General features: G+C 47.5%; 1 protein-coding gene and 1 long non-coding RNA gene across 5 annotated transcripts in view; one reads left to right on the top strand and one right to left on the bottom strand.

The window, feature by feature from the left end:
• The window catches only part of LOC139080943 (uncharacterized), a 76,754-nt gene that overhangs the window by 10,927 nt on the left and 52,990 nt on the right, over positions 1–12,837 (top strand). Inside the window, exon 2 of the long non-coding RNA XR_011535833.1 lies at positions 2,238–2,354. This is a non-coding gene — a long non-coding RNA (uncharacterized lncRNA). The remainder of the gene's footprint in view (positions 1–2,237; positions 2,355–12,837) is intronic.
• Positions 1–12,837, bottom strand: part of RTL9 (retrotransposon Gag like 9) — a 79,167-nt gene that overhangs the window by 27,673 nt on the left and 38,657 nt on the right. The window lies entirely within an intron of this gene.

Raw genomic sequence — 12,837 nt, 5'->3', positions numbered from 1 at the left:
TGGATCTATGGGGAAGAGGAGCTTTGGATTGGTGAGAGGGGCAGAGAGAGACTGGGAACGGCCTGACCGACGTCATGGAGAAAATGATCCTACAAAGCAGTTCAGGGAACAGTGAGTTCATTTGGCTAGCACACTGGATACATGTAGGGGCAGGCCTGTGTAGTTGCACAGGACCGGGCACTCACGAGGGCCCCATGCGTGGTTTAATGCACTGCTGTCACTGTCTTCAAAGTCAATAATTTTTTAACATTGGGCTCCACATTTGCATTTTGCACCAGAGCCCACAAATGATGTAGCCAGTCCTATATAGGAGAATGGGAGGAGGTATGGCTGGAAAAGCAGGGACACTCTTGGGAAGGACCTTGAATGCCACTTTGATATTTGCTCCGCAGACAATGAGGAATCAGTAAAAGTGTTTGAGTAGGAGAGTGATATGGTGACTGTGCTTTTAGAAAGGCACATGGGGGTGGGGGTACAGATGGATCGAAGAAAGGAGGGATGGGAGTTGGTCAGGAGTGATAAAGCAATGGGGCCCTGGACCGGAATAGTGGCAGAAGACGTGGAGAACACAGGGGTCTTCACTTTATTCAGTTATCCATTCTGCAGATGTTTACTGAGCATCTGGTATGTGCCAGGCTTTGTGTTAGGGGCTGGAATTCAGGGATGCAGAAGACTCCACCCCCACCCTCAAGTCACGGAGGCAGATAAGTTAACAGACCATGCCAGCCCCTTGTGCTAAGGACTAGGAAGGGATTAAGTTTAGGGTGTTGTGGGAGCCCAAAGGAAGGGTACCTAACCCAGACAGGGGATTCAGAGAAGATTTCCAAGAAGATGTGATACCTGAGCTGCCTCTTGAAGAGGGAGTAGAAATTTGCCCCATGGATAAGGCACAGAAGGGCACTCCAAGAAGAGGAAACAGAATGCGTAGTATTATGGAACATCCACTGCGTGCCAGGCACTGTCGTTTAGGCTGAGAATCCTTGTTCTCAGTCTGGTAGGGGAAGCAGACAACTAACCAGAGAATAACCAGATGATGTGGAAAGTGCTATGAAATAGATGCTGTGGGAGTATGGAGGAAAGGCATCTAAACCAGATCCGGGAGGTCAGGGAAGGCTCTTCCTTAGAGGTGTCTTTGGAGCTATGTGTTGTAGATGAGAAGGTGTTAGCTAGGTGAAGAGAGGGAGGGAGGAGAGGCCAGGTAGTGGGAAAGATGTGTGCAAACCTGCAGAGGTAAGAAACTGTCAGTGGTCTCAGAGAATTGTAAATGATTCCCTATGATTCAATTATGGAATGAGCATAGAAGGAGCATGGGATGATATGACCAAAGAGATAGGCCTTAAATGCCAAGCTAAGGAATTGGGACTTCATCCTATGGAGCAGTAGTTCTCAGGCTTGACTGCACATTGGAATCACCTGGAGAGCTTTTAAAACCCACTGATGACTAGATCCCACGCCCCAGGACTTGGATTTAATTAGACTGCGGGGGAGGTCTTGGAATTTTTTAAATCTCCCCCAGTTTATTCTAATGTGCAACCAGGATTGAGAACCACGGCTTTTGGGTGGGAATTCTCAAATTTGAACACTCACCAGAATCACCTGGAGGGCATGTTAGACATAAATTAGGGGAGCACCCCCAGAGTTTCTCAGTCAGTAGGTCTCTAATAAGTACCTACTCTGAATTTTCAGAGATGCTGTTGCTTCTGGCCCCAGGACCACACTTTGAGAGCCTCTGGTCTCAGCAATTGTGAAGCCAGTTACACTTAAGCGGAGGGGGTATATGAAATGACCTGATTTGTGTCTTAGAAAAATCACTCAGACCACCTTGAGGAGAATGGTCGCAGGGGAAGGAAAAGGGAGGTGAGGAAACAGCAAGCTGTTGAAGGTGTCAAGGCAGAAGACTACGAGGGAGTCCTGAACTAATGCAGCGGCAGAAGGAATGGGGAAAATGGATCAAATCTGAAGAATGCTTAGAAGTCGACTTGGCAGAGCTTAGTAACTGGGTGAATGTAGAGGTGAGAAATAAGGGTGTGGGAGAGACAACTCTTGGGTTTTTGCCTTGGGCAACTTGTGACTCCCATTGTACTGGGCGTGTTGTTTACTGTAATCCAAAATTCACTTTGTTACCAGCCTTGGGGTGGGAGGTTGGGGAAGGAGATTTCCTACCCTCAAATCTCATAACAATAGTCCCAGGAAATTAAAAAAACATCTCTCACTGTCCACTCAACCCCTACTTTCAGCACCATGAGTCCTCGCTTGACCCTAATCAACTTGGGATTCTCTTCAAAACACCTGGAAAGGAAAAGGAAGACGGTGATCACCCTGATGTGATGACCAGCCAGCCACCTGAGTCCCAGGTAAGGGGCCTGCTCCTCTGTCATTACGCCAGGTGTGTTCATGTCATTCGTTCGTCATTTTAATATTTATAAGGCAGCTGCCTAGAGGGTTTTTCAAATATTCACAGAGGCCACGTTTCACATGCAGGTAAAGAATTCATACCCTGCTCTTATATAACCGGGAAAACAAATGCAACTTAAAGGGCAGCCTGCAAAGGCATTCATTCTGCATGGATTTAAAATGTGTAAAAATGACCAATTTTCCAGTACATCATCGGTCGTGACTATTTGTAAGTCTCCTCCGTGGGCAAGTAGACTGCCAGCAATCAGCAGGACCAGCAGGATGATGGATGGGATAATTGTCCATTAGAGCACGGATAACTCTTGTACTGTAGGAGGGTGCGACAGAATACAGACGTGATAGATGGAAGAAGAGCGAGCTAATGTGACAGGAGTTGCAGCTCCACTTCTGGTAGTAACCATTCTCTGGCTGCATCGATGATTAATCAAAGACATGTTCTCATTTGAAACTCTTTGCTCACCGGTGCACAATCCCTGCTTTGGGTTAAATTTAATAGCATCATTAAAAACTGCTGTTCAAGAAACTCAAATTACTTTTCCCCAGAAGAAATCATGCCACATTAGAGGGTGCTTTTGTGAGCTCAGGGGCAGGGGCCATGGAGGGCGTGTGCCTGTGTTTAAATGTTTAATATTGGAATCCTCAATGCCTAGCACAGGGGCTGACACATACAGAGCACTCAATCAATGTTTGCTAAAGTAAAGTGAAATGAATTAATACATTTGTCCATTCATTCATCTGTTTATTCCTTCAACAGACATTCATTAAACATAGGAATTAAGAGCTCTGGCCCGGGAACCAGATGCTTCAGGCTTCAAATTCTAGCTCCAAGCAGCTGTATGAACTTGGGCAAGTTACTTAGCCTCTCTGAGCCTGACACCTCCTGTATAAAATGAGGGAAAGAATAGCACGTGCGCTCAAAGGGCTGCGTGAGGGTTAAATGCGTTAGTGCATGTAAGTGTTTAGCACAGGGCCTGGCCCATAGTGAATGCTCACTAAAGGGCAACTGTTATTATTATCATCGTTGTTATATATACTAGGCTAGGCCTTTCTCAAGTAAGCAGGTCCATATAAAAGGCACAAAATCTCTTAAGAAATGACAAGGCTCTTGGCCAAAGCTGGTTTTCATTAAAGTGGTTATTTATGGTTCCCAGCCCAGAGCCCTGCTGCCCTAGGCCTGCCATTCCTGGCCTGGTGCCCTCCTGTGGCAGCTCAGGCTGTCTCTAGGCGGGTTGTGCTCTCTAGAGAAGCCTGAGACATTGCGGAGCGGGAAGGTGAGGGAGGAAGGTAAGGCCTGGCAGGGATCCAATTAACCATCAGCATGCAACCCCCCGCCATGCCCCCGTCTTGTTACCTCCCTTGGGTGTCTTTCTGTGCTTTTGTATAGCTCTTCTTGGCAAGATTTCTACCTACTAATTGCCATTTCTAATGTTTACTCTCTTGGCTCAGTTGAACGAGATTGTCATTAATTTTAATTTTAATTTTAATTTTAATTTCAAGGCACATAGTAGAGAACATTTGACTTGGAGGGCAGGCAGGAGGTAAGGGAGGCAATACAACTTAGTGACTAGGAGAGGATTTTGGAGATGGAAACAATTGGCCACTGAAGAGCTGTGTGACCTAGGGCACATTACCTAAGGTCTCTGAGTCTCAGTTCTAGAAAAGGGAAAGTGAGAATAATAGTTGTCGAGACTAAATGGAAACCATCTAGTATGGTGCCTGGTGCACAGTAGTGCTCAATAAATGGTGGCTATGACTATGATTCTGGGGTCCCAGATGTGGCAACAGAAGCCCAGAGAGGTTAGGGGACGATACATGTAGCTAGTTAGTGGTAGAGGCTTCTTGCTCCTTATTCTCACTACCAAACTAGGCCTGTCCCTTTCAAGGCCTTTACAGTCTCCCACTTACACATACTCGGATATACCAATTACAGTCATGCTGTTTTTTACACGAGGTAAATTTAATACATTAAATTCTGCTTCCCATATCCATCTACCTGGAATGTCTCACGAGCAGCTCGAGGGCAGGAGCTATAGATTGTTCATCTAATATGTGCTCAACAAACGCTGGGTGAGTGCTGGTAGTTGAGCTAGCCGTCAATAACCCATCCGAGTTGTGTATGTCCCACAACTCCTGTGTTGCATTACAAGCGGTGCAGAAAAGTGGAACGGATGCATTGGACTCACACAGGCCTGGGTTTGAACTCTACAGTTGGAAACTGGGTATAAAGCACCTATCAGTGCTGGAAAAATGCAGTGCCGGATAAATGGTAACAGTACTAGCAGTACTGATAACTATTAGCAAAAAGTGCAGTAGGAAAAATTCCCTAAGGGTTAATTTTGTTTTTTTTTTTTTTTTAAAGATTTTTTTTTATTTTTTCCTTTTTCTCCCCAAAGCACCCCCGGTACATAGTTGTGTATTCTTCGTTGTGGGTTCCTCTAGTTGTGGCATGTGGGACGCTGCCTCAGCGTGGTCTGACGAGCAGTGCCATGTCCGCGCCCAGGATTCGAACCGACGAAACACTGGGCCGCCTGCAGCGGAGCGCGCGAACTTAACCACTCGGCCACGGGGCCAGCCCCAGGATTAATTTTGTTTTTAAGGGCTATGAGGGGCCCCAAATATGCTACGTGGAGGAAGTCCATTGTAGCTGAATCAGGTGAGCCCAGGTTAAAATGCCAGCTCCCCACGTAGCGATTGTGTGATCTCGCATTCCGCTCCCTGAGCCTCAGTCCCCTCATTTGTAAAATTAAGATAATGACAGTATCTGCCTCACAGCTTTGTGGCGAGGATGAAATAAGACACGGTATGCAAAGCGTACCATAGCACAGTACCTCACACATAATAAGGACTCCAAAAGGGCTATTTTATAAATTAATGAAGGTGTGTTATCAATAAAATGGCATGAAAGAAACTCCAGACATCCTTTAGCATCTGCATGAGATTTGAAGGAAAAAGACAGAACTCGGATAAGAGCTGGTTAAACCACCTGTCTCTTCCCATGTAATACCTAATGCCGGAAACGCTAGAAAATTAACGTTATCAGAACAAACCATTCTCAGTGAATGCACAGAAACAAGTCGCTGTTTCACAACATAACCACACAGTTGCTGCAGCTCCGAGGGTCCCTCAGACTGTGATTAAGTGTTGAAAAGGACAAGTCCAACACATATGGAATAGTCAACGTGTCACCTCCTCCCAAATGGGTAGAAACAAATGCACCAATAACCAACGAACCCAAAACAGAAAAACTGAGTCAAAGCAGTTGAGAACCGATCACAGTAGTGACCTCACTGGACAGATCCTTCAGCTCTCGACCCTGGGTTTGCCTGCCAGACTGGAGACCCTCTCAGGCTGAGCAGCTGACCCTGGCTCAGAAGTCTGCTATCATGATGTTGCCACATGTCCTCTCTCCTCTTTATGAGTGGAGGGGAGACTGGACATGATGCGATGGGACCGGCTCCCAGCCTAGGATGCAAAATCTGCCTTTTCTCCTCTTTCTGTTGCCCCCCCCCCCATTCTTGTTTGGGCATGCACTGAGAATAGCACTCAGGATTCCTGCATTCTCTGACTCCTTTTTAGTGTTTGGATTGGCTGTTCGCCAAGGCAACTGAAGAGCATTTTCAAAGAGTAGGTGAGTTTGGGGAAGATCTCTTATCTTCTCCAGTATTTTCCCTCCCCACAAATTAAAGCAGTCAGAGACCCCCTTGGAAAGAGCACACAAGTGCTCCCAGGGCTTCCAAATTAAAGTTCCTACAAGACCCTCAACAAGGTGGTCATTTTCAAGGGAAGAGTACCCAGGTGGGCTAGCTGCTTTTAAGAAATTTGAGAAGTGACACACAGGTTCCATTTCTGATGTGAAAACCACTCTATGTTCCTTGTAAGCAACGGTTTGATGTGTTATAGTGCAGTCATGGGTGTGAAACACCTGGTATTAACCAGAATAGGGGTGACTTGCTCACAATTTGGGAGGGCAGGTAAATATGGCTTTGCCTCCTGGTCTGGTATCTGGCCCAGACATGCAAATTCCTGTCTGCAAACTTATTCTTCCCTGTCAGAATTCAATAGGTTCATATCAGTAGCTGGCAGAAGTCCGTCTGTGGTTACAGTAAGTGCCACATGGCGACAGGTAAGGACAGCAGAAGGCTGCCAGAAAAGGGAGCCCAGCTTGTCTGAGGGGCAGGCAATCTGGCTTGCCAGTCAGGGGAGGAAATAGGCTCTGGTCCAGGGCCAATATTGGAGGTGCAGAGAACGGAAGCGGAAGAAATGCGGAGAGGGAAAAGGAGAGGACAACTACCATGTGTTGAGCACTTACTCTCTGCCAGGCACTATGCCAGGTCTGGGTATGTTCTCTCATTTGATCCCAGCAAGAGCCCCCTTTTAGAGAAAGGGAAAAACTGCAGCCATACGGAAAAGACAGATCAAAAGCAGGAACTGGGAACAGCACAAATACCAAAGTACCCAGAAGGCAAAGGAGTTGGAATCAGTCGCCAAGAAAAATTCAGGACCCCAAGTTCTTTATAGTCATGGCGATTGGGATTACGAGATTTGCAGCTAAACCACTCCATGATTCAGCTGACTCCCTTATTGGGCCAGCTCTGCCTGTCACACCTCGAGGTGGCTAGTAAGGGCTGGTTTGGCAAGGACTTGGACCAGAAGAGGGATGGACAGGTGTCTGCAATAGATTCCTTCCAAGAGTAAATTAATAGCCAACATGCCATAAAGCTCCAGCTAGCATGCTAGCGAGAGAAGAGGATCAATGATTTGCAATAGAAAAATTGGCGCATGAATTTATCTCTGTTTATACAACTATAATCAATGCTAATCATTTCCTTGTTTGGAACTAAGATGTTCTGCCATCATTAATACCTGTTGATAAATGCAAATATGCTTGAATTTCATTAGCAGAGACCCATGCTTAAGTGTACTGACAACTGCAATCAAAGCGCGGGTCCTACTGAAACGAACACACAATAGAAGTCAAAACAGAACTCTGATTCATAAATTGTTTCAATAGTCTTCCCCCACAGACAACATCAGCCCTCGTTTGTTCGTGAGCCAAAACTGTCCTTGGCTCTGATCAGCAGTCAGTGAACAAATGACACTGTATTACAGCATCCTGCCACTAGAGTGTACAACTCACACACGCGTGAAAAGCAAGCAGCTCTCGCCGTCAGACCGCCATGCCCACAACCAGAAAAGTCCAAGCGCATAAAAAGACTTAGACCCTGCTTGGTCCTTTGAAGGGCTAGAAAACATTTTAAAGGTGAACACACATCAGAGAGATCCATTTACACTGATCGGGCTGTGAAACGAAGTCAGAGGGGTTGGATGAGAACCTCAAACAATGACAACACAGTTGCATTCCCAGCTGTGTTAAATGACCAGCATATCATGATTGCCTTTTCACGCAAATGTCAATGACATAATCCTAGCAGGCTTGCAGCTCTCTCACTGGTGTAATAAAACAATGACCCAATTATTTTGGAGGGCTGAAGCAGCAGATGTGATGACTGGGTGTGTTGTGCAGGGCTCTGTGTGTGATGGACGGGGCACAGTAGGGCAGCAAACTGTGCGCCGAGGATTTGAAACCCGCCTCCCGAGCCAAAACTCCTGCCATTCATCTGGTCGGAAAAAAAATAAAGCCATTCAGCATGAAAGTTCCCACTTGTTCTCATGACGGAGGCCAGTTGGGAAAATGTGGCGCAGCACTGATTGAAGCAAATTCTGTTTAAAAAACCAGCCGGTCTGTGGGTATTTGTTTATTTATAACTCCCCCCTCCCACTCCCCCACACCCTGCCTGGTTCTGCAAAGGGTTTGAGATGAGATTTGAACACTGAAAGTTTGTTTAAGTCCTAAACAGGTCCAGCTACTTTTTAGAATGACAACAAAATGAAGCCCTTCGAATGAAGTGCCTTGCTCTAGAGACACGGCCTCGGCTTTCCCAGTCAGAGCTGGACCTCCTTGTATTCCGTGGTGAGAGGCACATTTGCATCAGACCACCCTCGTCCCCAGCGCTATGTTTTAAAATAAACCAGGGAAATAAACATGAGCCCATAAGGCTGAAGCCTGAAAAAATAAAGGAACATGGATTCGCTCCCTCCCTCACTCATTCACTCAACAAATATTGATTGGTACTTATTCTGGAACACACTCTATTCTAGGCACAGGAGAATCAAAAGTGCAGAAGACCCAGTCTCAGCCCCTGAGAAGCTCCCAGCCCAGTGGGAAGGACAGACAGTAAACGAGCTCCTATACTGCAGCGTGCTCAGTGCTGATTCAGTTCGCAGGCTCACACTCAGACTGCCTTAGGGTCAACTCTTGGTTCTATCTTTCACTAGCTGTGTGACCTTGGGCACTTTACTTAACATCTTGTATCCTCAATTCCATCATCTGTAAAATGGGGCTAATAATAGAATTGACGTCGTTGGGTTATTATGAGGATTAAATGAGATAATGTGTGTAGAACACTTAGAACAGTTCCTGGCACATAGTAAGCACCCAGTTAAAAGCTGGCTTTTTATGCTTTCTCTTCCTTTTGTTTAATTTTTGTAAGACTCTGCGTCTGGTGATGAGACTCCAAGGACTGGTTTCTAAAACAAAACTGCTTTCAACAAACTCCTCCCTTTAGCCTGATTTTTTTTTTCATTTGGAATGACACAGTTCTGTCATGATTTTTCCCTCAACAACCATATGTCTGGCAAGAACCTCAGGGAAAAAATATGTCCCAGATGGTTTTGTTTATGTCAGCCTACTATGTGCCAAGCACCCCTCTCGATGCAAGGGACATCTTGCCAAGCGATAAAGACGAGATCCCTGTCTTCTTGGAGTTTACATTCCAGTGGGAGAGACAGACCATAAACAGATAAATATAAACAGACATAATTACCCACAGAGGAGAATGTGATTAAGGAAGTATTGCCGATAAAAAGAATATTAGGGAGGGGAAGGAAGGAATTAACATAGGTGGTCAGAGAAGGCTTATCTCAGGAGCTAACATTTAAACTGAGACTGAAAGGTGAAGAAGAAGCCTCCGATGTCAAAAGAGTCCAGGCAGAAGGAACAGCATGTACAAAGGCCCTGGGGCAGGAAAAGACTTTGGGAATGCTCCAGAAATCAAAAGAACAATGTGGCTGAGACATACAGCCCTGGCAGGGAGGTAAAGCAGGCAGGATTATTATACGCATTTTGAAGATAAGGAAATGGAAAGCTCAGAGAGATTAATGGACTTACCCACAATGCCTTGCACATAGTAGGCGCTCCATATGTTGTAGAAGTCTCAGTCAGTAGGGCGGGGCTGAGGCCCTCTGCCTTCCAACTCCGGACTGAGATTTCCCACCACAACTAGGAATCAGCTACCCAGAAAGACTGAAACATACAGTCTTTTTTGTCGGTGAGTCATAGGCAATGCGCATTAGAGTGTGGGGTCGAGTGGCCCCAGCTGCCGCCTGAGTGTAAGGGGGGGAGCGGTGGGCTCAGGCCGTGGCTGAAGCTTTTTAGCATGTTTATGATGAGCTGAAAGCACTCACTGCTTAATTTAAAATACCACTCACACATACACATACAATTCAGCAGCTGGGGGAGCTGCCAGGAATTGAGGCTAAGTGTAGAAAATTGGAGGATCAGAAATATCGGGTACCCAGCCTGGTTTCCCAGCTCCCACGAGCTGTCTCTGACCCCATGCAGTCCCATCTTCCCTAATAAGCTCCTGGAGGTCAAGACATGGCTGGAGGCAGCAGCGGTTTGGGGAAGGGAGGCCTCCGCAGGCCCCTTTGTGCCAGCCACATGAGCAGTTCTACGTGGTCTTAAGCTTGCCCGCCTTCCTCCTCATCCATGCCTATTAAAATGCTCCTCAAAGCCCAGACCCACTCTCCCGGTGAAGCCTCCCTCTGCAGCACCTCCCAACTCTCCCCATCTTCGTGTTCCTGGAAATCTGACAGTTGGGAAAACTCATTTGGCCGTGATCGCGAACTGGCTGGGCTGGCTGCTGTTTTTTCCGGTGCATGTATCTTGTCTCCCCAACCACACGGGGGCCCTCCGCACACACTTGAGGAACTGAGTTGCTTTCTTCAGTATTCCCGCAGCTCTCAGCACAGTAGTATGTACACACTGAGAGGCCCATGTGCGTTTGCTCATGGGTGGCGTGGTAGTATCGTTTGAAAAGCCTTTTGAGTAGAGTACCTACTCTTAATTGAAAAACAAGAACTTCAACTTGACAAAAATGTGAAAACCCTCAGGAGTGTCCAGTTTCCTTCCCATCGCTCCCCTACACCCAGGACCCTCTGCCCACAAACTGGCTGAACCTGCAGCCTTCTCCATCAAAATGCCCCGCAAGTCATCTCTGTGCTCACAATATCCCTTCTGACTGGGAGGTCCTCTCTCCCAACTCTACCCATCAAAACCCCAACGCACCCTTCAAGGTCCAATCCAAACGCCATCTGTGCCAGGAAGCCTTCCCGGGCACACGTCATTGCCTTGTCCCTGAGCCCTCCTAGCACCTTGTGTCTACTTCTTTTATGCTATAGGCTGGTGAGCTAAAATTACCTAGGTGTAAATCCCAACTCTGTCACTTCCCGAGGCAACCTCAGTTTTCCCTTCTGGAAAAGGGGATAACAACCTGCCTCCATGGGATATTAGAAGTTGCCAATAAAATCGTCTCTGCAGCCCACTCAGCACAAGACTTGGCCGAGGGAGCTCAGGAAGTGTTACTGGTCATCGTCATCTTCATCGTCTCGGGAAGCAGGGTGAAGAAATGGTTAAGAGTGTGGGCTTTGGAACAAGACACATCTAGGTTCCAGGCTTGCCTCCGTCACTCCCTAACCGTGGGACCTTGGACCAGTCACTTCCCCTCTGAGGCCCAGGTTCCTCCTGTGTGAAATGAAGTAATAATAGTTTCCCCACCTCCATCAACTCTGTTTGGAAGGTTCAAAGACATAAGGTACGCAAGGTAAGCCACTGAGCACAGGCTCCTCACATCAAAATCGCCCATTCAGGTCTACACACCGCTCCGACCTATGAAACTCCTGTCCGGACGCACACAATATTTGACTATCTTTGAATCTCTCCCTTCCTAGCCCAGCCCAGAACCTCTGCAGCTGGCAGGCCCACAATAAATCATTGTTGAACTGAATTGAAAACCCAAACCAGATGTGCCTCCTCCCCTGTCAAATGAAGCTTTCAAGCTGGTGGGTTGGGCCTGCTGCCCCTCCGGCTCCCCCTCCCTCGGAGCTCAGCCGCCGCCATTGTCTCACCGGGCTCTGGGGGATGCGGCAGGGAGGCAGGGAGGGAAGAGCACTGTCTGCTCCTGGGGACTCGAGCCAACTGCCTTTGAAGGTCGCTGTCCTGAAGTCTCTGAATGAAAAGAGGCGGGTTTGATCCCTGCACCCATCCAGCGCCCAGCTGCTGCGGACACCCGCCTCTCCCCCAACACCAACAAATGGAAGTCAACGAAGGTGGCAGGACAAAGCTCCCTTCTCCTTTCGCAGCGATGGTGACACTGAGCTTCAGAGAAGTTCAGCTCCGAAACCGTGGGACTGGGCTTCAAGGCAGAGATCAGCTGGCGCCACAGGGAAGCTCTAACCACTTGCCTACCCTGCTTCAAGGTTCGTCTTGCTTGGGAGGGCCAGAGGCATGTATTTATCACCCCCTCCCCGGACTCCCGGGAGCAGAACAGAAGGCTTTACTGGGGAAAAATAGTCCGAAAAGTACAAATCTGTTTTAAAACTACAAAAAGAGGCCAGTGTCTTCCGTGTTTCTGAGCCAGAGCTGTGTAGACAGAGCACAGGGTGCAGTACGCTGTCCAGCACAGGGGCGAGGTGAAGAGCCAGACACCAGAACTCTGGCTGTGTCACATACTAGCCTGCCTGACCCTGGGCAAGTGACTTAACCTCCGTGTGCCTCTGTTTTCTCATCTGTCCCAAGATGCCAATAACAGGACCTCCTCACACGGTTGTCTATAAGAATTAAGTGAGCTGATGTTGGTAGAGCACTTACCGTGTGCCTGGTGCACGGTAAACACTATACGGACTGTTTGTTAAATAAAAATAAATACATATCTCTGTCCCTTTGTAGCAGACTAGCCTAGAGTCAGGATAGTCAAGTGGTTAGAGCATGCCTGTGGACCCTGTTGAACTCTGCTTGTAAGCCCAGTCTCATGATTTCAGAGCTGAATCTCTCTGAAGCACAGTTTGACCATCTCTCACGTGGGGATGCTAACAGTCCCAGCGCCGAAGGCTCTTGCGAGTTTTCAATGAGACAGCTCCCAGTGCCTGCCATGGCAGAGGGAGCAAGCCCCCACCAAAGACAGGGTGCTCCTCGTCTGAATCTTGGAGGATGCTGCCTCCCATTGTTTGCCTCTTCTGGTTAAGTTACTACATGATCTGTAGTTTTGGAAATCCTGCCACAGTAAAGGAACAATTTCATCGTGT

This window comes from Equus przewalskii, chromosome X (assembly GCF_037783145.1).
Source record: "Equus przewalskii isolate Varuska chromosome X, EquPr2, whole genome shotgun sequence".
Lineage (NCBI taxonomy): Eukaryota > Metazoa > Chordata > Mammalia > Perissodactyla > Equidae > Equus > Equus przewalskii.
This window is presented reverse-complemented; position numbering and strand designations above follow the sequence as displayed.